Source organism: Vicugna pacos, unplaced genomic scaffold (genome assembly GCF_048564905.1).
Source record: "Vicugna pacos unplaced genomic scaffold, VicPac4 scaffold_21, whole genome shotgun sequence".
Lineage (NCBI taxonomy): Eukaryota > Metazoa > Chordata > Mammalia > Artiodactyla > Camelidae > Vicugna > Vicugna pacos.
In genome coordinates, this window is record NW_027328742.1 from 22,146,304 (window position 1) to 22,172,402 (window position 26,099).

General features: G+C 42.3%; 1 long non-coding RNA gene across 1 annotated transcript in view; it reads right to left on the minus strand.

Annotated features, from left to right (window-relative positions):
* Positions 1-1,834: 1,834 nt before the first annotated feature.
* LOC140694290 (uncharacterized) overlaps positions 1,835-26,099 on the minus strand; it is a 354,763-nt gene continuing 330,498 nt past the window's right edge. The window contains exon 4 of the long non-coding RNA XR_012070023.1: positions 1,835-2,199. This is a non-coding gene — a long non-coding RNA (uncharacterized lncRNA). The remainder of the gene's footprint in view (positions 2,200-26,099) is intronic.

Sequence of the window (26,099 nt, forward strand, 5' to 3'; positions counted from 1 at the left end):
CTCCAGCACACGTGCGAAGAAGTGTTCTGTTTTCCTGAGTGTGGGGAGGCTCCTCCAACTAACAGCAGCACCAGGGATCTAATAGAATTCCTTAGCTTGACTTCCTTGAGTGTTCTCCTAGGCCGGGCTTTGAGCCAAGGTGGGGGTTGGGCTCTAAATCCAAGTAATAACCAGTGCCTCTCTATGGGCAGTGAAGGTGTTTAAACTACATCATCTACCTGGGAAAAACTCTGCCCCCATAAAGTTGCATGGACTCTGTTTCCCCACTTCCAACACACACACGAAGACGTGTTCAGGTATCCTGAGTGAGGGCCGGCACTTTCAAGTGACAGCAGTGCCTGGGTTCTAATAGAATCCCTTAGCTTGTAATCCCTGAGTGTTTCCCTAGTCCTGGCTCTGAGGGAAAGCTGGGGTTGGTCTTTGAGGCCAAATATTAGTGAGTGCCCCCCAATGGACTGAGGAAGTATTTAGATGAATTCTCCGTAAAGGGGAACACCTGTGCCCACATCCAACTACGTGGAGTGGGGATACACAAATCCCCCCCCCACAAGTCTGGCTTCCGGAATCCTGAGAGTGGGAAAGTTCCTCCAACTGACAGCAGTGCCTTGTTTGTAATAGAATCCCTTAGCTTGTCTTCCTTGATGATTTGCCTAGGACGCGGTGTGGGGCAAAGTGGGGGTAGGAATCTAGGTCCAACTATTAACGAGTCCTTCTCCATGGGAATTGGAGGTGTTTAATCTACAATCCTCAACCTGAGAATACCTGTGCCCCCTGAAATATGGGGGGACTATGTTTCTGCACATCCAGCACACACACGAAGGAGTGTTCTGATATTCTGACTGTGGAGAGGCTCCTCCAACTGACAGCAGCACCTGGGATCTAATAGTATCCCTTAGCTTGACTTGCAAGAGTGTTTTCCTACACCGGGCTGTGAGCGAAAGTGGGGGTTGGGCTCTAAAGCCTAGTATTAGTGTGTGCCTCTCCATGGGAGGTGGAGGTGTTTAACTTACAACCCCCAACCTGGGAATAACTGTGCCCCCAGAAAGATGCGTGTACTCTGTTTTCTCACCTCCAGCACACACACGAAGTCGTGCTCTGTTATCCTGAGTGTTGAGAGGCTCCTCCATCTGACAGCTGCCCCTGGGTTCAAATAGAATCCATTAGCGTGTCTTCCCTTTGTATTTTCCTACGCCGGGCTGCGAGGGAAAGCTGTTGGCTGGGCTTGGAAGTCAAGAAGCTGCGAGTGCCCCCTGATTGACTCTGGAGGTTATTAGCGGACATCTACATAACGGGAAACAAGTGTGCCCCCAGCCTTCTGCCTGCTGTTGGTCTCCCCACCTTCCCCCCACACAAGGCTTTTTTCCGGAATCCTGAGTGTGGGGAAGTTCCTCCAACTGATAGCAGCGCCTTGCTTCTAATAGAATCCCTTAGCTTGTCTTCCCTGAGTGTTTTCCTAGGCCAGTCTTACAGGGAATGTGGGGGTTGGGCTCTAAGCCAAGTATTGGCGTGTGCCTCTCTATGGGCAGCGGAGGTTTTTAGCCGATATCCCCCAGCCTGGGAACACATGTGCCCCCAGAAAATGTGTGGACTCTGTTTCCCCACCTCCAGCACACGCACGAAGTCAAATACGGTGGAATGACTGCTGTTATTTTAGGTTCTACAAACTCTTAAATGGATTGATTTCTATCTCCATTATACAAGCACTCCTGGGTAACCTTTATATTCATGTGAGGATCAAAAGAGTACTCATTAATACTATTACCATACTTCTACTGAATTAACTCTCCTGTAACAGTATAATGGCCACACTTCTTAACAACTGCCTCTGTAAGGGTCTTGTAAGTCACAAATATTTATTATAAAGAAATTATATAAAAAATAATAACAATTACAACAACTATGTTGTTTATAACGATGATAGTGTTAGCATCTCCCTCTCATATTAAACAATATCCATCACTGGATTCCTTAGGAAGCAACGCCAATGCCGTTTTGGACTCTTCTAAGTCTTCACCCAATGAAGCCTTTTTACTCACGCTGGTCCACCACAGCCAGAATTGCTGTTACTTTCATGGTTGACTGCCACGCTGTGATGTTCTGGGCTTTTTCTGGCACCATGCGTCTATACTTTGTAGTCAAGTTTCCACGTACCGAGTCTGATTTCCAATATATTGTTCTCCAGAGCCAACAGAGGGGCCACTGGAAAGAGGCAACAGATAATGTGGTGAACCCAAACTGAATACCTGTTTAAGGAATGGACACATAACATGGAGTGGTGGACGGATGGAAAGACAACATCAATTCCTTTACTCCTGTAAAAAGAGAGGGGCAAATGGTGAACTAAATCCCAAAGAGAAAACACATTCATGGTAATAATAATGTTTAACAGTGAAAGAATCCAAACAAAAGGCAAATATAATATCTCTGGGAAGAAGACTTATTACAAACTGTTTCTTTCACGTATATACCCTTAGTAGGAATAACATACTTAAAAATCTTCAACCAACCATAGTTGTTTGCTCGTAATAAACTTGGGAATCTTGAAGCATATTATTCACTCTCAGTGTTGAAATAATACAATCTTGGAAGATGATTTGTCATTGAGGATTAAGAAAAAGAATACTGTGGTTGTATATAAGAATTTAAATAGGAATAAGGAATGTACTTTTGGGAAAGCTCTGCATAGAGAATGTTGGAGGAAATGCACTGAAAACAGGCAAGTGAGCAAGCTCCCTTGAGTCTGGGAAGGTGAGTGCAGCACATTCAGAGTGTCTATGAAGTTATTACAAGTCACAGAAAGGTATGCAATTAAAGTGTCTTCCTAAGCAAAATATCCTTCTTCAGGAATTTTTATCTTGATATTTCTATGATCTGTGTGGTCACAGGAAGTCAAAGTTATGGTGGTGGCTTAGAAGTTCTTTTCTCTCTGTCTGTAGTTTACAGGGCATTGCTACAGATGGGGCAGCAGAGATCTGTGGTAAGCTGTTCCATGGGGTGGGGGAGCAGTTAGAAATGATAAGGCCAGAAATCTAAAAGACTTTTAGACCCTCCCCTCCTAACTGGCAGACCTTTAAAGTAAACTAGCACAGGTATGTAACTAAGACAGAGGATGAGAGGCAAATTTAAAGTCCCTTTAGTGTTACTGATCAGTCAAGGGGTAGGGACCACTCTGGCCAGGAACGGCAAGACCGTGGATGGGGTGGATGTGTAGGAGGAGCTGATATTTGCTTCTGACCTGAGAGGCAGGGGTGTGTTGCATAAAAGCCGACAGTGCTGGAAAGATGCAGTAGGTCCACAGCCCAAAAGGAGCTGTCATATTCAGGGAGGTCAGAGAGCAAGAACCAGAGTTAGTCATGCCACAGAGTCAGCAGTGTGGCAGCAGTGATATCAGTATCTGTGTCCATAACTCACCTAACCCTACATGAACTCATCTGCCTAAAGGAGGCAGGTAAGTAGCAGAAATGTGTGGAGTGGGTGCAGCCACTGGCAAATTGGCAAGTGGACATCCTAAGGAAACACACTGCTCACAGTCACCATATTGGAAAGAGTGCCCCACACTGTCAGATCTCCTTCTCATTGCCAGAAATTAGGAGTTTATTAGCAATCAACCCAGTTAAAAACCCAGAAAATATATCATTTATAATGACAACAAAGGCACAGACTATTCAGAAATAAATTAATTAAAAATGTTAAGATGATTCTGATAAATGACTTAAAAAAAAGAAAAAAAATATGATGATTGAATGAGCAGTAGAATGCACCATACTCTTCATTGGGCAGACTCAAGCTTGGGGGACATAGAACATTATTTCTCCAAAGTAAATTTAGAATCTGAATGCAAATTTAGTTAATAATCCAAAATGGATTTAAGAAAAATATCTGAAAGGTGATCGTATTGTTCTTCCAGAAATATACACAAATATACAAATAAAATAATGAGGAGGGAAGTTTGAATTTGCAGTATTAGGGATATTCTGGGAAAAGATTAAATAGGACCAACTCTAGGAGGCATTAATCTATGGTCATGGAAAAAGTATAGAAATAGTGCACTGAGAGTATGAATGTAATACAATGCATTTCAAGAATAGACGTGGATATTTTTGAGATTTTAGTAATATTATAAAACTGACACTTCACATCAGTGGATTCAAGTACTGGAGTAATTAGCTAAATCATTGGAAGACCTGGCACAGTGTCCTCACTTTTGATATTAAAATAAATTCCAGATAATTTATTAATTAAAAAATAAAATACCAGAAATAACCCAAGATGATTTAATCTGTTCAGATATTCAAATGAGAAGAACTTTCTAAAAAGCTTTTGGAACAAAGACCAATAACAGCAAAGGCCTAGGAACTCATCAAGGCCAGAAACGCCCACTGTAAAACAAAACTAACCCTCGCCCAACCCTCTCAAAGCCCTGTGTTGCTCTCTGATACTTTCTACTCTTTCTTCTTCCCTTTAAAGTCAGGTTTCTTGGAGAAGTGCCAGCACTGATGACTCCTCCAGGGCTCGGAGCCCTGCATCCCCCACGGCCCTCACCGCAGCACTGAGACAGGAGTTGCACTGCCGGCGGCTGCGTGTTTCAAACCAGTGGGCATTTTCAGCTCCTGTTTATTTGATTACCAGGTAGCTTTTGCCGTGGACAAATATTTTCCTCTCAGTGGAATGTTTTCCCCCCTTAATTTTTGTTTTACTTAAATAAATTTAAAAAGCCCAGGCAGAAAAGTGTGTGTGCACATATGCACACACACAGATACACACAGATCTGTTTTTTACAGGCTACCTTAGTCCTCCTCCTCCCTTTCCCCAGTCTCGGCAATTAAAGGTGGGATTTAGCCCTTGCTTTTTTGCCCCACACACCCCCAGTTTCTCACTATGCTCCCTTTAGTCAGTGTTCAAATCCCTCTTAAGCCAGGTTACAGCCTTCTCTGTGTTGCCTCAACTAGCTTTCTCCCAACTGCTCTACTGTTCTTTCTCCTGGTGGATTTCTCGTCTCCCATTTGCCATGTTCATGGCCCTTTTCCCCAGGGCCTCGTCTTCAGTCCTCCGCCTGGCAGGACTGAATCGCCCCCACGGCCTCACCCACAGCTCCTCTGAGCTCCTGACTGGTGAATCCAGCTTAACAACAGACATCACCCCTCAGATGTCCCATAGACACTTTGCACTCAAACTGCCACACACAGAACCATCTCGAAATCAGCTCTTCCCCTTACACTGCCCCTGCAGATCCTCTTTCAAGATGGGTCACTGGAAAGTCACCTCAGCAGCTCTGCGGCCCGCCGCCCCAGCCCTGCAGTCCCTACTGCAGCAGTCATCACTTCTGCCGCACATGTCCCTCTCCCTCTGCTCAGGGCCTCTCTGCAGGCATGTGCCACTTGTTGTCTGGGTTACCTGGGTTGTTCCTGAAACATCCTTTGCCCCCAAAATATGGGCCTCTCCCAAAAATAGTATCTTCCATTCTGCTGCTAGAATAACCAGATATTCTTCAACATAAACATTATGCAATTCTCTTACTTACAAATATTCCAATATATACCTGTTTCATTAAGGATACATTCAAGTCTAAGCACACAAGGCCCATCGTGACAGAGGCCATGTGCACCTGATATTCCCACCTATGGATCCTTTGTTCTAGCCCTACTTGTTGTTCTTCAGTCTAGCCAAGCCAGTTCATGCCGTGTACACTTATGTCTCTACCTCTCTGCATGAAGTGTCCACTCCCTCTACCACACATTAGAGAGCTAACTTCCTTTCACCTTTCAAAATTCAGTTCAAATACTCCTAGCTCTAGGAAGTCCAATTTGTGTTCACCTGGTTAGCAATCCATCAACTACTCGCCGAGTCTCGCCTGGCCTGGGGAGTGCAGACACCAAGTCTTATCTGTCTTGGTCTCCCCAGCAGCTGATACAGTGTTTGACATAGCAGGTGCTCAGTGTTTTTTGGATAGATAAACGAATGAATCGGTAAAGAGATGAGAGGTCTACAATCCCCCCCAGTTACTCAGCTGCCATTTTGGGAAGTTCATTCTGCAGAGTTAAGGAAATGTCAGTGCAGGTGGTGGGCAGACAGAACATAGGTGAGGGCGTGGGGGAGACAGGCCTGGTCCTGGAGAGCGCAGGAGAGGCGTGGGTGGGATAGCACTGGAGAGAGAGGGAATGGACGGTTCGGGTGCAAGGAGATGTTGAAGAACAACTGATATTAACTGCAATAAATTAAATGGAGAACATAATATATGAAGGGAAGATCAAGTTAACACAGCAAGGGTGGAAAAGGCAGTACCAGAGACAAAGAGCTCTCACTTCATCCCTCACAGCATTTCATTTATGGCGCCCGCCCTCTGGGAAGGCAGCGTCAAATTTTTGAGAGACTGGTGTTTGTGCTGTGGGTGCTCTAAGTACAAAATGGTATCTTATGGCTTCCAGATTTTAAGACTGATAGATTATTTCTCTTATGTCCCAAGTCTGAGTTCTCAGACAGCAGGATCTTTCGCTGGTGTGGGGAGAGCTATTGTGGTTAACAACTCAGGGTTACTCTAATAATCTCAAAGAACAGTGGGGAATTCACTAAAACAAATAATAGAGAAATTTCACTCAGAAAAAGCCATATGCCATATAGAACCTTGTGGGGGCCTTGGGGGCAATATTACCACCAACTCATCTAACAGTTGTATGTGAGTGTGCTGAAACTCCAAGCTCAAGTCACTTAAACACGTATGAGGCCCAGGGTCCAGGCTGTGGTGCTCCAGACATGGACGGGAGGATGAAAAGCCTGACTACAGCCTCCGACAGGATCAGTCCAGCCATGTAGCACAATGGACACGGACACGATCATGCACCATCAAGACAAGAATCAAGTGCAATTCATGCCTAGACAGGAGAGCAGATAATCTCTAAAAAGTGGAGGGGTCCCTGCCAAGGCTTGGCAAGAGTCCTTCCAGGCAGAAAAGCAGAGAAAGATACTTCAGGCTAAGGAGACTAGGGTTGGTGGCTGGGTGCGAGGCCTAACGAAGCACAGGTGGAGGGCTCCAGGGTCATCTGTCAGTAGCTGTTCCCCTTCAGCAGCTAAGAGGCATAACTAAAAAGGCAGGTGCGGTGACATTAATGATCATGGGGAAAACTGGGAGGAGGAAACTGAGGTCAGGAGATCACCACCAAAGGCAATTTATTTTAGAGGAACAAAAATAATTCAAAAAGCACTTGGAAATTCTACCTCCCATGAATGAAAGGAACACAATATAAGTTTCACTCCAGCATTGAATACAGAAAAACAGACTGCCCACTCTCAGAAATGGATTGAATTTTCTAATTCATCAGGGATTATTTAGATAATAGGAAAACAAATAAATCTGAACAATCTCTCTTGAATAGCTATTACTCCATCCTGTTATGTAGGGAGAATGTAATTTAGGAAAAAGTAAACTCCCTCTATCTGTAGACTTATAAACAGGAAGCACAAAGGGGTGCCTTTGCAGACATGAACCCGCATGCATAAATGCAAAGCCTATTGACCAAAATCCTTTCTTGCCTTCTAAGCTTAAAAAAAAAAAAAAAAAAACTACTTCAAGGCAGTGGTGAGCTGAAAGGGCTCAGATACAAAACGTTCACTTCATCAGCCTTCTAGTAGATAAAAGTGCGCCATGCATAATAGAAAAGATAACGTTTCCTATGGAAATCTATTTTGAGATGCAACAATTTAAAGGCAACTGAGAGTTCAAAACCAAGTTCAACCAAAGAGAAACAGAGCCCAAGCAAATGTACAGAAATGGACAAAGACATTGGAGAAGGAGGGGATGTGTGCTCTACCGATACTCCAGATCAGCAAATTCATCCTGAATTCAAGCCAGTGATGTGCCATGAGGTCACTCAAGGAATCAGGCAGAAACCATATCAAAGGCAGGTGTGAGATGTGGAAGGGGTGACCCTGTGAACCTTGCTGCCATGAGGCAGGATGCTCTTGTGGGCTTTCTGCACCGGCTGGCTGGCTCACATGACTCTGTTTAGAAGGATATCAGCCAACAGCTGTGCCACAAGGGCTACAGCCCGAGCTGAGTCATATCTAGTAACGGTTCTGAGTTCATCCTTAGACGACACGACCAGAAGGATTTGAGAATCAATGTTGGAGACGTATCTGAATGAGTATTCCATTTCATTCCTTGGCAGTAAATCTTCAGCTTTGTACAACATAAATATTGACAAAGATACACACAGGCACCCTATTTGAAAGCCTGACAGCATAATTGCATCTAATGGAGAAAAGCGGGCTCCGTGTCGGTATGCTAGGTCATTGTTTGGCTCGGTAACCGATGCTTCTGAGACCCAAAGCATATTCTAGTATAACCGACAGCACAGAAATCTCCACTGATGACTTACTCATTTCAGGGTATTCATAAAATAACCCCAGTTTGCCCATGGGATACAGACAGTTGTCCCATTCCCATTGTGGGGTGGTCTGTTCTGCTTCTGGAACTGTGGCACCATTAGATTAATGACCCAGCTGTCAAACAGATCAAATTATAAGGCAGGATATTATCAGACCAAGGTCATTAAAGTATTACTGACATTTCAAGCTGAACACATCATCTTCCCAAGAATTTAATTTCTTGTTTTCAGGATAAATTTCTTTTTATTGCTGCCTCCCTACCCTCAAAAATTGTGAAAACTAGTCCTGACCACGTACCTTGGGTTTACCAAAATTGTAACGACTACTGCTACTTTATCTCCTACCTCCTTTTCAGGTGGGCATTTTAGGTTTTAGAAGATGCCTTCCCTCATTTGTCTTTTTTACCCCCATTTCTCTGCTATTATCCACCATGGCCTTTCCAGTCTGAAAATCTCACAGAAAATAAGTAAAAGACAGAAATACAGGGTCTGTGAGCCGGTGATAAGTGCTGCGGAGGAAAATAAAGGAGGGTGAGGAATGTGTGCTAGGGAGGAGTGGGGATGGGGCAGTGACCTTTGAATAAGGCAAAGAAGGAAACAAAGGGGTGGGCAGAGGAGGGGCAGAGGGAACAGTGATTACAGGCCTGGAGGTCTCTCACGCTGGAAAGACAGCATGGAGACTGGTGTGGGCCACAGTGAATAGGAAATAAGTGGTGGTTTTGGGGGTGGAGCCTTAGAGGCTGCCATGAGGATGTGGGCATTTTTCCCTCTGAAGGAATTGCAGAGCCATGGAGGGACACCGAGCAAAAAAGTGATACTCTAACGTTGGATAGAACAGGTCCAAGACCCTAATTTAAGCTGAACAAATCAAGGGCCAGAGAAGTGGCATGCCACCTCAAATTCAGTGCAGAGCTTGAAAGAAACACAGCCTCGACTCGCAGCCCAGTGCTCTGCCCCCTTCCGGATGCTGTCCCACAGAGCTGTCTCTAACGTTATGTTTTTTCCTCACTCAGAGGCTTGTAGGGCAACTGAATGCTTTCCCCTTTTTCAAATGGCAATTTTTCCTGAAAGGAAATCAGAGTTGGCAGTGAAACAAGGCATGGACCTGTAGCCTACAGAGCTGTTGTCCCTGAAAGCAACAGCTGGCGCGTGGTTAACTCGTGGAGTTCAGCAGAAGAGACAGAGCAACAACAGACAACTTAGCGTCTGGCTGAGCTTCGACTGACTGCACTGCACGTTTGGATGGATTTCAAATTTGGACAGTGAGGCGGCTTCACACGAAAGGCAGGTGTATACATCATACATGCCCACACGTCTGTATGCATACACATGTAGACACACACAAAGCATATGATGTGACTTGTAAAGAGCTGCCTCTTCTTGGTTTCCCACGGCCTCTAATCTCAGCATTAAGCTTTCACTGGCCATGCTCCCAGGTTTGCTTTGAGATTTCTTTGCAATGGAACATGCCCTTCGCTTCACAAACTTTCCCCACTTCTTTCAATGACATTAGGGGAAGAGCAGGGAGCACTGGGAAGTGCTGGGGATATGGACTCGAGATACCCCTGAATCTGAATCCACACTTCATGTCTTATTTTTTATTTAACTTTATTTACATTCAAAATGCAACGGTTGCAGATCTCAGAAGATGATTTACACTCACTGCTATGGCAGAATGTTGCGGTTAGTAGACCCACCACTGGATCCTCTTATTCAACACGTTCTTACAATAATTCAGATATTACTGTATCACAAATGCCCATTTCTATATTTTGATATCTGCTTTCCAGTATAATTATCTTCCTTCTTTATTCTCTAAATCTTATGATTTTAAAACATATTTCTGAGAAGTGTTCCACAGGCACTTTACATATGATAATTTGATAAAGAGATCCTGGAGATCAAAACCACATTTAAATCCTGAGATAAACTCAACTGTGTCATATACATGTCTAGGTTTAGTCTGCTTAATTTGTTACTTTGTTTAGTAATTTTTGTTTCAAACAACAAGATCCTTCTGTATAGCACAGGGAACTACACTCAATAACTTTTAATAGCCTATAGTGGAAAAGTATATGACAAGGAATATATATATACATATATATATATGAATCACTATGCTGTACAGCAAGAATTAACACAATATTGTAAACCAACTATACTTTCCACCAAAAAAGTTGAAATAAAATTGAGAGATGAAACTTCAACTGCCCAGGCTGCTGTCAGGATGAAATGATTCAAAGCAGGCCAGGTATCAGCAACCACCCTGACACAGCAAAACCCCGTGTGGGGTCTTCCTTTTGAGCAGCACAGGCTAACCGGCTGTGGTCACCTGTAAATAGGGTTGAAGTCACTTAGACCCTTGGCTTGGGATCACCGTGGCCACAGGGTTGGGGGTTACTGCAGCACCTACGAGAATGATGGGGCCAGCCTGCTGCTGAAGCCGCTCCCCAGGCCGCAGCCCAGAGCACTGCAGGCAGGTCTGAGGTCCGGCCGGGGGCGCGCAGCTCCACAGCCACTCGGAGCCCTGCGGTGCGGGTGGCGCTGGGACCACACTCGTCCATCACCCTCCCTAGCACCCAGACTCGGGATTCTTCTGGGGGAATTTTTCTCTGCCTCATACTTCCTGTCTCAGCCTCTTGTGGAATCCGGTCCATGCCACAGGGAAGCAGGGCTTTTACCCTCTGGGACCCAAATCCATCACGGTATGGATCCAGGGTGAAACTTCCATGTTAAATCACCTGGCGCTCCCTTCTTGTGCTGAAATGCCCTCCCCTGTCGATGGCATTAGGTCGTATTAGAAGTCCCGACTTGCTTGTCCTTAGCTAAGACTCTGAGCCTCTTGCTCAGTCTTCCTGAGTGGAACCACTCATCTGTGGCAGAAAAGCTTGGGCTCTCGTCTACCTATCATTATCCACGGTCTTTTGGGTTTTCTGTTGGTTTAAGGTTCTCGTGCAGGGATATCAATTTGCACATGAGAAGCACCTGTAGACATTTAAAAAAATACAGACACTGGATCCTCCCCCCTCTCCAGCCAAGGCTGGAAGCTTTCTTCCTCTAGCAGGGGTTACACAATCATTTCCTTGGGAATTGACCACACATATTGGCATAATCATAGTAAATTGCCCTTTACACTGTGCTTGCCACGTGGCATTTTCTACTTCATGTTGTCTTTTTACCTTCATTATCACATTTAATCCCTGAATTATAGATTATCACCATTTCTGTTGAGGACACTCCTACTTGCTAATCTTGAATACAAGTATCTTTGATTCTCTTAATCTATTTCATTCCTGAGTTTCCTGTTCCTGAATTTAAAGAGTGAATTATGGACACATGTATTTAAGATTCTCTTATTATATTTCTCTGACTCATCCTCTAACCAAATCATATCTGGAGAAGAGAGATTTTCTCTTTTAAACATTTGCTTTTTCTTATTATATAGTAGTGCATACACACAGTGGAAAATGTAGAAAACGTATAAAGTAAGAAAATTACAGACATACATTATCTAAACACCAAAGGACAATGCTATGTCATTTTGGGCATTTAACTATTTTTCTTAATATTTTATCATAAAATTTCCCTAGGAAAGTTGCTTAACCCTGGAATTGTACTAGCCTTTTGTCCAGTACAGAATAACATTCCCAGAAATGACCCCAACATCAAAATAGTATGTGAGGCTGGGAAGGCCACAGGGCACTCAGCTTATTCTCTGAGTCCTACAAAGAATGCTGTTGATTCACTGATGTTATGCATTCGATGCCTGTGAGTCATTCACTCACTCAGCTGCCTCGGACTGAGACCTACTTTATACCAGGTGCCGATCCAAGTGCTGGGGAGACCCCAGAGGGAGCCTGGATCACGGCATCACTCTCCTTCTTCATTTCCTCCCAGATTCCTACTCAAGAAACCCACATGGGATTGGGGGGGTGGAGGCAGGTGAGATATAGTGAAATTCATTTCATTATGTTCCTTTAGACATATTTGAATAGCATGAAAATAGTCGCTAATTTTGATAAGTTTTCTTTTCCCTTCCTATGTATTTTTGAGGATGGGTATAGCTTTGGTGCAGCAAGAGTAATTGATAGATCTTTGGTATGTTAGGATTTTATATGAAAAATTAAGAATGAAACTGCACTTAAACAAAGAGAAGAGGCAGTGAGGAAAACACAAGCCACCCTAGAACTTGGCTACAATTCAGAATTCCTGGTTTTCAAAAAAGGGAATCATAATTCAAAATAAATTCCCTAAATATTTTAGCCCCTAGTAGAAATACATGGAGGCAAAGTTCAGCTCACTGGAACCTAGAACAGTGTGCTTACTTAAGCGAAGGTATAAACAGACCACAGATACTATAATGCATCCTTTACTTTAAACTAGTTCATGTGAGCAAGTTTCATTTCACATGAATTGCTCAGTACCAGTTTAGGAAATATATCCTTCTTGATTGGTAAAAATAGCTCACGGATAACCAGATTCAACAAAATTTAGTGTTAAATAATTTACTTATTTCCTTCAGGAAATGCTTTTGAGTAATCTGAGTTAAGTATTTCCTCTATCTGATCTATTTCTTTTCACAGAGAAAAGTAGTATTATTTGCACATGACCTACTTTTACTCCTCTGGAAATATCTGACTGTGAGCTCAGGGTAAGTGTTGTCTACTGCACAGTAGGGAAAAAAAAGATTCATTTCACAGCGAAGATCAGAATCTTTTTTTTGAGGGGCGTGGTGAGCTGGGGGACAAGGGAAATGCCTTTGTTTCGAGACAGGCCCCAGTTATCCATACTGAAGCTGAAAGATGAAGCCCTTGTGAAGAAATGTGGAAGGACACACTGACACGCAAAGGTGTTCACTCTGCAAAAACAGAAAGAAAGAAAGAAAAAATAATTTAACTGCCCTATAAAGAGAATGTACAGAAACTTGGTAAGAAGGGAGAGAGAAGGAAGGTTAAGGAATGGAGGAGAAACAATGAAAGGGAACTTGGATGCGGTGGGCAGAAGAGCAGGTTTCTGGAATCTAAAATGAAGGATGATAAGAAAAAAAGTAAAGTTTAAAAAAGTTACAAAGTTTAAAATAGTTTAAAAATTAAAAAACGAAGTTAAAAAAATAAATTTTTTATAGTGGCATGGAAGATTTTAAAATGATGGAGGTTTTTTATTTCAAAATTCAAGTTGTTTGAGTTTCTCCCCCATGCTCCAAACAACAGTAAGGCCTGCTTGTGTAAGTGGTTTTGGGGGACACCACAGAGAGGGGCGAGCTCTGCAGTTAGGTTGGCCAGGAGCAGAATGCTGGTGTGGAAGGCAAGACAGAAGAGAGATCAACAGTTTCATGAAAACAGAAACTCAAAGCCAGAAATAATCTTAAAAAGGTTAGTGTGGTAGGCAGAAAAATATTCCCCCCCAATATGTCTATGTCCTTATCCCCAGAACATAGGAAGAGGTCAGATTCCCTGGCAAAGGGGGCCTATGGTTGCAGATGTGGTTAAGGTTGCTAACCAGTCGACTCTAAGAGAGACCAGCTGGATTATAGATGTGGGCCCAGTGTAATCACCAGGGTCGTTAAAGGAGGAAGAAGGAGGCAGAAGAGGGGAGAGAGGAGAGGAGATCTGACCACAGGATCAGAGTCAGAGGCACACAACAATGCTGACCTTGAGATTGAAAAAAGAAGTCACAGGCCAAGAGATGCAGGTGGCTTTTGGAAGCCAGAAAAGTCAAAGATACAGGTTCCCCTGAGACCTTCAGAAACAGTCGTGTCAACACTTTGACTTCAGCAGGCTTCTGCATTCAAGAAAACTACAAGGTTAAATTTGTGTTGTTTACTGGAGACTTTTCCTTTTTTCTTCCTACTACCATGACGTTTGGGGATACTAGTTACAACAGCAACAGAAAGCGAATACAGTAAACTCCTTGAAATGTTCAGAAATTGCAGATAACACTGGACTGTCCACTTTGATGTGGGATTGGGCTTATGTGAAAATCAAAAGGACAGTGTGACCTTGGCTAACATCTGCTTTTCTCATTTTTAGGAAGAGAACAGTAAGTCAAAATCTCTGTAGTTATTATTTTAGACAAGTGTTTCTTAAAACGTTATGTAACCCTGTGCCTTAGGAACCCAAGAGAGTCTCTGTTCTTAGAAGAACATGGATTCAGAGAGATAGGGTCTTACATCTGAGTCCCACAGTGGTCTCTTATTGGCAATGAGAGCTTGGGCAAATCAGTTACCCTCTTTAAGCCACAGGATCTTCATTTGCAAAAGGAAGATAAGAATAAGGATTGTTTGGGTAATTAAATTGTACACACACACACATGCACACATACATATATGTACAACATTTAATACAGTGACTAGCACATACTAGGCACTCAACAAATTTCTGTTATGGATTTTTAAATGCATATATAAAAGGAGGAGAAATTTGCAGGAAGTTGTGGGAAAACTTAGTTCATGGCCCCAAAAAGGGCCATCTCTCAATGGGCTCTGATCAGTCAGTCCCCAGTGGTGGGCTAATAAGCAGAGACTATAGCACTTGAGGATTTATGTTAAACATAAAAAGGAAGGTATTTAAACATAATTATTAAACAGCAGGTACGTTTATACTGTTGGCTGGATCATCTTATCTGGAGAGCTTTAATAAGCAGAGAGTCTCCCCTGTTCTAGAGATGGCCACGCAGGAAAATGACGTGGGTGGGTGGGCCGTTCTCACCCCAAGAACACATGACTGAGTACTTACGGAAGCAACACCTCTTGTATGTTATTCCAGATGGACTGTCCTCCCATGATTATTGTCAGCTGTGTCATCAGTTCAAGGAGACAGCCACTTGGGTCACACTGGAATATTAGAAAGAAAATCTTATTTAAATTTTAGATAGCTCTAACATGAAATAAAGTCATTATTTTATGCCCAAAAAAATCAAAGGATCAGAGAGTAAAGACACTCTTCATTGGGCAACTAAGAGAAATCCTGAAACAGGTTAGACTGTCAGAACACAAAGCTGTATTCACACCTCTTCATTTCTGTATTTTTACAGCCAATACACCAGATCTCATGGATAAGTCACAAATCTGCCCTTAAAGAATGTGATGTAGAAACACGAGGAGTAGTAGTTGACAAACTGAAATAAGAACACCTTCATGGCTGGGTTATTCTCATAGTCAGTCTGGTCCTTGGGAGCGCTGCAGCTAGAATAAAGAAAAGGTAAGTCTGTAAATCTGTGAACGGCTTTGAAACCCTAATCAAAGCCACAGACACATGAGTTAACACGCTAAATATGTATATATATATATATATATATATATGTATATATATATATATACGCAATTCACACTGTTTTATATCAGCTGTTTTGAATTTCTTAACTTATCCACTATGTTATTTCCAACTGTACACAATGTTGTAAGAGTTTCTCCCACTAAGAACGCAATATCCCACAAGGCAAAAAAAAAAAAGTCACCCGTTCCTTAAAATTTATAAGCACAACAGTATCCAATGGTCAAGAACTGTCCTCTGTCAGGTGTAATTTGAAAGAAAGCTACTTCTAAACATCCTGCTAAATAATATTCTCTTGTCTCCCTGAACGGCAGTAAGGTAGGACTATTGAAGAAGACAAACAAAACATGGGGCAACTTGCTAGAAGCATTTGGGGAACATAAAACGGGTCATCCTCCTAGTTCAGAATTTGAATTGGTCATAGTATTTTCAGAAGATGACCACTGAGCAGACCACTGGGAGAACCACCCAGCCACATGCAACGTGTGGGAAGCACTTAACTTAGGCCGCTAAGCCGCTGGGTGGGATACAAGCCAGAGAGAAGAAACATTTATTATAGAAGCCACAGCTGATGAGAATGGAGCTACACTAACAGGAACAGCATGGGGGGAAGACACATAAAACTGTCCTCTCCGTAACGCACAAGCAAATCTGCCACTGGAACCACGACACTCTTCCACATATTTGCAATACAGAGACTATTTACTTTCAGAAATAGGGTACATTATCTAATGTAATTGAAATTATTATTAAGCACTGACATATTTACACAGAGCTTGGACATTCTAAAGCTTCCTTTGTCCCTTTTACTAATGCAAAACTGGAGCTAATTCACTTCTCATATAGGCTAGAGGAAATACGTTTACACTTGAAGATTACTAAAGACTGTAATGTACTGGAATTGAAGTGCCTAAAAGATAGTCTCTGTTTTGACCTGGTTCTAAAACTGGTGTAGAAATGGCCTCAGCTGCAGGAGGAGCTTACCAGAGTCAGTCATCATGATTGCCACTTTCTCATATATGGCATTCAGTGTCACCATGATGATAAAACTGATGAGGGAAGCAGTGATGGGCGTGGCCCACCTGCACAGTCAGGTACTTTTGGATTGGGTCTGTTCCATTCAGGTTCTTGGGAGGTTTTGCAGAAAATACAATGAACACTGAAAGTCCGTAGACAATGATCCCAATAACTGAAGCAATGGTCAACAGGACCTGACAACCCAAAAACCCAGCAGCATGAGACTCACTAATGATCGTATTTTTACACAGAAAACTTGCCCCCAACCCAGCTTAAACAGAAAACATGCATGTGTTGTAAACCTCACATAAACGTGAGATGTGATACAAATCACACGTAAATGCATAAGAGACGTGAATATCAGGCATGTTAAATTTTAGGGGGGGAGGAATGAAAGATGTCAAAAAGAATGAGTGCATCCACTAATGTAACACGCTGAAAGCAGGAGCAGCTGTGTGCAGGGCGTAGGGAATATATGGGAACTCCACTTTCTGTGAATTTTTCTGTAAACCTAAAACTGCACTAAAGAATGAAGCCTGTTAAGTATATTTTAATGGGTGAAAATGGGGTAACTGGTGGCATGTTCTTTTGGAGGGAAGTCTGTGATAGCAGAACCAATGACAGTATCCCTTCTATATCTGTAGAATTACTTAGGTTATGAACTATTTGTAACCCATGAAGGGGATATGCTTCCTTTCAAGGGAGAACCTATCACTGATTCAGGGGTCAGCAGGTGCTAGCTGTCGTCTTCATTCTGAATAGAACCAGTGAAGCTGTGGACATGCCCTGAGGGAAACAGTGGAAGTGACAGCAGGTCTCTGCTGATGAAAGCTTCACACGCTTTTCATACTCCTTGAGATCTTAAAATGGCAGGTATTCCTACTCCCTGCATTTGCACAAGATTCATGTCCCTGATCCACTGTAGTTCTGACTGTGTGGACCCAAGGGCAGCGGGGGTGTCTGAAGCATTATTTTCACGTGGCTGATAGGGTTTCAGTTCCTCACTAGGCAGGTTTTTTTCTGACCACTGAAGAATGCACATTAAAGATCCTATTTTTAAACTGTTTTCCTTCCATCTACCTTCTTGGTCATAGTCCAGAAGCATGTACTCAGTGTCCCTGGCTGCTCCTGATGGCTGCCCCAGAGAGAAAGCTACAAAGAATGTGAATTTCAGGACTAAGTGAACCACATCATGTTATTTATAGTAACAGTGGGCCGCTGGCTTGCACCTGCAGGGGAGAGCAGAGGGAGTGTTTACAAGCCCCTCCTGGTGCCACACTCATGCATCTGGATCCCAGCTCCGAAGCTAGCTGTGGGGCCTTGTGCAAATTTCTTAACCTCAAGGGGCTTCAATCTCCTCACCCATATAATGGGGGTATAATAATAACAATTTATAAGACTATTGTGATGAGTCAATTATTTACTAATTTTGAAAACAATTGGAACATTAACCACAGGCATGTGAAAAACTCTACCTAAGTATTAGCTACGAATATGGTGACCAAAGTCTTAAAAAGGTGTTTTTCTTAGTTTTTAAGCCATCAGTTTGTAGAGAAAGCATTTTATTTTCTCCTCTACTCTCTTTCATCATCCTTTTCTTCACAGTTAATTCTTCATGCTTGTGAAAGGAATAACTTTTTGGTGTGTGTGTGATTAAATGTGAAAATTAGTTAAGACTGAGAAAAATGTATTATAGAAGGTATATTAAGCCTTCCTCTCTTGTACAGCACATATAGGCCATTTAAATAGTATGCATTTTTTAAAAGTCTGCATAATAGTTTTTTAATTATGCATTAAGTAAACATAATAGTTAAGATTCCTTAAATGCTTACTATTGCTTCAGCACACATCTATTTTTCAAAATCCTCACAATCACCCTGTGGGGAAGGTAATATTATATCTCTTTTACAGATGAGGAAATAGGGCCACGTGGAGATGATGCAATTTGCCCCAAATGAAGCAACTTTAAGTGAAAGTACTGAAATACTCAGAAAGCCCAAAGACACACTAACTGTATATCACTGTCCCCTACATGGTCTGTAAAATCAATTCTAATTCATTTCAGAACTTTTACAAACTTGACACATTTCCATTTTTCTTCCAAGCACTTAATGGGTTCACTATTTCTTAAGAAACAGGAAAGCTTTCCATTCTCCTTCCTCAAGTTTCTTCTTATTTATCATCTTTTCTGATCATAAATTTAACATTTGCTCATTAAAGAAAATTTGAAAGTACTCAGTAGTGGACAGAACTGCTGTCCTGGATCTGTCCCCAGTCTTAGAAGAGGACCCAGAACTTGCTTTAGGATAAGTAACCTCCATTTTGTTTTCAGTCCTGTGATTTAAGCTTGATTGACCCACTCTTTCTGAAGCACCAGAAGTAGATCTCAGTTGGTTTAAGACAAATAATACCCCTCATTCTATTGGCCTCACACATGATTGGAGAATTGGCAAATAACCCAGGAAGAGCCACTATTATGTGAGGAGATACGTGCTGGTGTCCATGTGAATCATAAGCTTCCTCTATCAAGAGAGGAAGCTGCCAAAAGAGACCTGTCTTGGTTTGGATGGATGATCTGGGATGTTGAGTGCCCAGAAGCATCATGCTGAGACATCTTTAGATACAGAATGAAGACAGGACAAAAGCAGCCCTTGACATCATCTGGGCTAGGGTATCTCTCCTTGACTGAAGCCAGAGCTCAGACCTGAGGTTTTCATTTACAGGAACCAATAAATCCCATGCATCCCCATTTTTTGGTTGTTGTTTAAACACATTGGAGATTGATTTTGTCACCTACAATCAAAAGACTCCAACTCTGAAAATGAATAAAATATAATATAAGACTAATGCTTCTACCTATAGACATAATTCCTTCAGAACGGTGCATTGTTTGTATATTACAAATCATTTTATATATTAATTTTATTCTCAAATCTATCATAAGCATAACACTTTGACATGTCATAAAATATTTTCATTGACACACTTTTCATGGCTGCATACTATTCTACTTTGTGAAGTGTTGGAAGAATATTTTGGCTGAGATTTTATATATATATATATATCTATAAAAGTATGTCTGTGACTTGCATCCATACTGAATTTTACCTGCCATTTTGAAATAATTCCTGATTAAAAGTTTTTCAAAGCTGAATTAGTGGATTAAAACATATGAATATTTTTGACTCTTGATATCAACTGCCAGACTGCTTTCTAAGAAGGCTTGAGGAGTACACCAGAAGTTAACACAGCATTGTAAATCAACCATACTTCACAAAAAATTATCCAGTAACCTAGGCATGGGATTGGTGATCACTGTCATTTCATCCTCATAAACAGAGCTGTTTCACTTGAGAGGTGGAAAACTATTTCATTTTGATGTGCACTGAGTGAATTACCATTGAAGTGTGACATCTATTTTTTCCTTTGTGAATGTGTGTTCATCTTCTCTGCCTTCTATGCTCCTGAGATTTTTTGATGTTACCTTTGAAGTGATCTGAACTCTCTATGTATTGAAGGAATTAGCCCCTTGTCAGATTTGTAAACAAATAACATCCTCTGGTGTTTTGTTTAAAATTAGGATGCTTCTGATGCATGGAAATCTTTGTATACTTTCCTCTGAAACTTACTGTTCATCTAGAGGTTGTATACTCATCCATATTTATTTCTAGTTTTTTTTTCTAATTGTGTTACTTTTTAAATGTTTCTGGAATTTATCACAATATATGGTTCACTGTATGATTTCAATCTTTTCTTTTCCCCCCAAGTAGCTAAAAAGTGTTCCATTCACAGAATAACCTTTATTTATCTCCCTGATTTGTAATGTCTTCCACCTCTTATATTAAATTATTATTGATATCAGAGCCCATATCGGGACTTCCTGACCTATTTTCTAATCTGGCTATTCTTGAACTAGTAAAAGTCTCATTATCTTAATAATTATTATATTACTAATATGATTTTAGTCACAATAAATCCAAATGAATTTTATAACTTCTGATATTTTGGAGATATGATCTTTTAATGTAGAATCATGTGATTAAAGCACCTTTTATATCTTTCAGTAGTTTCTACTTTTATTTTTTGACAGTTCCTACTATCCTTTTGTTAGGCTATTCTTAGATATTTTACCTTGGTTGTTACTGTTGGAAAATTTTAGAAACCTTAATGCCTCCATCTGGTCTCTTAATCAGACCCTGGAGTATCCTAAACCACTGATCTGATTTGAACAAATGAGGTGAAAAGAATTGGGGGAAGCACTGTGTGCAGAAGAGACTGTGGAACCTCCAGAGTGGTGCCCTGCGTTGGCTCAGATGTTCTCTGGAAAAAGTTTTCTCTATGAGACTACATAGTTCCCAGCTTGACTTTCAGTTTTCTCAGCATTTCACATTAGATTTTAAAAGTCTGTGGCAGGTTCTTACACAGAAAAGAGCACTTGCACAAAGGTTTATATGTATACACTTTCCCCGGGTGGTAAATGGAACACGCTCTTCTTCCTAATTAAAAAAGCATGTTCAGTCAATCAAGGGATTACACCAATGAAATGATTTTTCTCCTAACTGGTCACTAAATCCTAAACATAATATAAAAAAAAAATAATTTTCAGACATAGCCTCCTTATTTGTAAATGCATGGGATTTTTCCTGTTTTTTTTTTCTTTTCTTTTCTGTTAACAATGTCAAACACACAACAAAATATGTACAGTGTTCGTTTAAATACTATTTTTTGAAAATGCACATGTGAACAATAAACTGTTTCCCTGCCATGGTCTGAGCACCTGACGAGGCCAAGATTTAAAGCTCTATTCCTTAGCTTGCCTTTGATTTCAGAAGTGAAGGTAGTGACAGCTTAGAGTCTGTGCAGGACAGAAAGTATTACAGGTGTCTGCAGCTAACTGGTCTCCACTGAAACACTGTGTGTTTCTTCGTTGAGGTTTATGTGTTAATTAGCTACAACTATGAAGTTGTAGAGTTTCTGTTTTAGAGTTTATATTTAGAATTTTTTAAGAGATGAAATCAGTAAGACTCAAGATTTACCTGTATTATAAAACCAGATATAGTATAATAATAGCTGTAACTAAGTACATGGCCCTTCCTCTGAGCCAGGAAGCCTTCCAAGGAGATTCTGTACATTACTTCGACCCGTCCTTACCACTGTCATGAAGAAGCAACTCTCTTATTCTTATTTTATAGGAAACTATGGCACAGAGAAGTTAAGTTGTCCAAGATCACTCAGGAAGCAAGCTGCTGTGTTCAAATATGAATTTAGGCAACTTCATTCCCAAGATCTCACTACCACAACTCTGGCCTCTCTAAACAATGGAGCATGCTTTCACAAGTAAAGCAAAATACTTCAAATAAAAAACTAAAAAAAAAAATAATAAGGAAAATTTTTAAATAAGGAAGAACAATAAAGTTAAATGAGTCTTCATCTTCAATTTTTCAACAAGCATGTTCCAATGAAAATTTAAACTTATTAGCTGGCAATTTTAAATTTAAACTTGGCAGTTTAAATGACCAAAAACTTTTCTTCAGTATTTTTTGTATGCTGCCAATATGGTAAGTTTTTTTTTTCAGGACTCAAAAGCATTATGAACATCTAATTTTGTCTAAGTTTCAGCTTTCATCTCTGAATGTACAGTCTTTCACCAACATATGCTTTACCCCCATCTTCAGTTGTAAACAAAGGGAACTATTCATAATGGGGATTATTAGAAGCTTATTACATTGTAAAAGACAAATGTCACTGTCTATTGGTAGCTGAACCTCATTTTTTTCCATTTATAAAAAGAGGAGTTTGACCTGCTCCCTCCAGACTTTTTCAGTGCCAACATTCTGTAGATCTGTGATTCAATTTATTAAATCTATATTTGGAGACATTTTCAGATGCTCCTAGTAAAGGCATTTTTTTCCCAAGAGTTATTCATGCTCACAACATACTGTCCTGCTGCTGCTGACTGCAAGCACCAGCAGCTCTGAATTATCTCAGCTGATGGAAAGAAGCAATAATACAGATGACTCAGAAGTCATCTTTTCATAGCTCTGGAATGTTGATACAAAGATATATAGTTTTAATTTTTTAATTTTTCAGCAGGAGTGGCAGCAATAAATTTACATTTCCAATTATGTAAAATGCCTTGCTCAAACACTGATGGCACCTCAACAAATGTTTCCCTGCTTCTTCTACCCTTTCTCTGACTTTAGGATGAGAGCCATGCTTCTTTGTGCACATCCCAACAGGAAGGGGGAGCAGTGACCGGGACTTAGTTCAAGACAAAGGGGCACCTAGTCTACGATGAAAACGAGGCCGCAATAATGAAGGCGCATGTGAAAAAATGGGAGTCAACTATAAAAATTTGTAGAAGGAAAGACAAATCCCTCTGTCTCTTCTGTCCAAAGGACCTGAGGGTGGGGAAGGGGATGAGAATGCTTTAGTAGCCCCTGCATTTCTATTTTCCACCACCCCAGTCACACAAACTTAAAATAATATTCTTAAATACGAAAAACTGCCATTTTCCTCAATCATCGGTAGGGTAATTTTTACAAATCGTCATTCTGTTTTAAGACTCGTAACTTCAAATAGCAGACAAAAACAACATGAAATGTTAATTGAAAATGTGGCTTCAGGGGAAATCCCCTAAGCCCTTCTTCCCACCAGACTATTACCCCTAGGCCCCAACTCTAGAGAAATTGCAGAATAACCACTGTTCCCTCCACCATTGTATCTGAGTCTCTACAATGCTCTGAGAATAAAGAGGAAAAAGACACAGTCCCTGCTTCCGGGAGCTCCTAGGAGCACAGGACTCATTGTAAAGTGATGGCTGAGGAGGCGTGTTAAGAGGGCTTGGATAACAGTCAGCAGAGGGTGCTTGGGGCAGAGAGCCGGAACTGTAGCCAAGGCTCTCACAGAGGAGAGAACCACTGTGGTGAGTTCTGAGATGCCCTAGAAGCGATCAGGGGAAGGTATAATGTTAAGGCCATTTCTCCCTGGGGAGCTGTGCATGTAAAGGAGGGAGGCCAAACAAAGCCAGGTCCCTTCTAGGAACTGCAAATAGTCTAGAAGCGAGCACAGGGTGTGGGAGGCAGGTGAGGCAACCAGGTGGAGAGATCACAAGTGCACATCACAAAGGACTCTGTGTGCCTCCAAGGTAGAGGAGACAAGCAAAGTGATCTAGAAAGAGACAAGATAGAGGCAGGGAGGCCTATTGGCAGGTTCATGTGAAGGCCTGCTGAGGCCCTGCCTGGAGGAGAGAGAAGAAAGCATTTCAGCAGGTGGACAGATTGGCCACAGGTGTGATGGAAGGGCAGGAAGAGGTCAAAGATGCCGGCCAGCTTTCTGGCTTTGGCAGTGTCTAAATTATAGTGCTATTCCATGAAATAAGAAGAGCAGGAAGAGGGGCAAGTCATGAGAGGAGACAACTGATTCAGTTCTGGCTGGGTGCCTATGGGCTCCAGGAGAGATGTGCAGTAGACAAATAAGAGTCTAGAAATCGGGAGAAAGTTCTAGGCTGAGCCAAGTAGTTTTCTTGTTTCAAGAGGCTAATGTGTGTGAGTGGACAAGCTCACAAGAGGTGTATAGGTATAGCTCTCACCCTCCTGCATATGGGAAGCATCTGGGAGCCTTTAAAAAATAGTGCACCACAGCCTGGAGTGGGGCCTTTGTACTCTTTATTGTTTTTTAAATACTTTTTTTGGGGGGGGGATAGTTAGCTTTATTTATTTTAATGGAGGTACTGGGAATTGAACCCAGGACCTCTTGCATTTAAGCACGTGTTACACCGCTGAGCCGAACCGTCCCCACCTTTTTTTGTTTTTAGACATTAGCTCTACCGAGCAGTCAGGGTTGAGAATCAACCTGTAGAGAGCAGAGATCCTTGGGGGTAGAGAACAAGGAGAAGCTGCCCAGAGCCCTGCAGACCCCACCAGGGGCAGCCGGAGACGCAGGGGGCCTCGGACGGGCTGCGAGGAACGTGAACTCAACACTCCCCAATGGCGAAGACGACAAAAAAGTTTCAAGCTCCCACTTCCCAGCAGTGTTTGTTGTGACTTTACTAGATTTCCAGTAATACTGAGCGAGAATAGAAATTATCTGGACACAGGGATCAAATTCAAATCCTGAATATGACCAAACTTAGCTGCGTGATTACTGATTAAAAGTTACTTGTCTGCCACGTGAAAATGGGGGACCTAACACCTTGCTCGTGGGCTGCTGTGAGCGTAATGAAATGACATCTATAAAGGCCCTCCTGCCTCTCAGAGGTAATTGCTAGTATTGTCCCCATTTGGGACACCAGGAAACAGAGGCACAGAAAGCTTCAAACATTTGCCCAAGATGAGGGTTGGGGTCAGGAATCAAGCCAATGACTTCTTGGATCCAGAGCCCAGGATCTTCTTACGAACAACACGGCACTGCCCAGGCTCCCTGCTCCAAAACCCGCCTCCCTTTGGCTCAGTTCCATGGCACCTGCGCTGCACAGATGTCCTCACTGCCTGCCTGCCCTCCCGGTGTCTGACCCCGGCACTCCTCCTCCGTCCCACACAGCGCTTCCTTGGGCACACCATCGCTCACGAGGCCATTGCTGTGGCTACTCGGATGTTTACACAGAAACGCAGGTGGTAGCCCAGCTTTTTGCTATAGATGCTGCTGTCAGTGGAGGCAAAGAGCTCACAGTTGGTGGGGGAGGCCACTTGTGGTCTCCTCCTTGGCTGGAGAGCTGGATGAAATCCAGTTTCCCATTGCAACTTAGACATCCAGCATGAGAGATATGTAAGGCCATCTGGCCTCTCAACATAGAAATGATGCCCCCACAGTCGTTCTTAACATTGTAATCTCCAGGCTCTACCAGGGAGCAGAGGCCATGGCCTGTTGTCCACCAAGTTTTGTTTCCTTGCACAACAGCTACAATGGGGTGAGTTAACACCGGACCAGAAAATCTACAAAGCCCTCGTGTACAATTTCCTGACACTTGCAGGTCACCCAAATACCCCAGATCCTCCAAGTAAACAACTAGTAAGAGGAACTGAGCTGGCTTGTCTGTCAGACCCCTGATGGCAGGACTGATTTGGCCTCTCCTGCTCTCGGGATGATCCGTTCTCCTTCTGTGTGCCCTTCCCCGAGTGAAAGGGGCTGTTTTTTGTTAATGGGCTAGGGAGTATTTGTGGCTGTCTGACCAGAACCTTCAAAAGTAGAGCTCTTGGTGAGAGTGGAAGCATGGCACCCACGTCTCATGACCTCAGCTACCCAACAGCCTCATCTAGCCAAGACTGTGGCCAACACCAGGGGTCCATGCTGTTGAGTGTTGGGTCTGGAGAGCAATGCGTCCACCACTGAGAAGCTGCCCCACCACTTGTGCCCTTGTCCCCTTCGAGCGGGAGTTGACGCATCCATGGGATGAAAGCCGCGAGGGCACTAGGTGACTGTGGACCAAGCT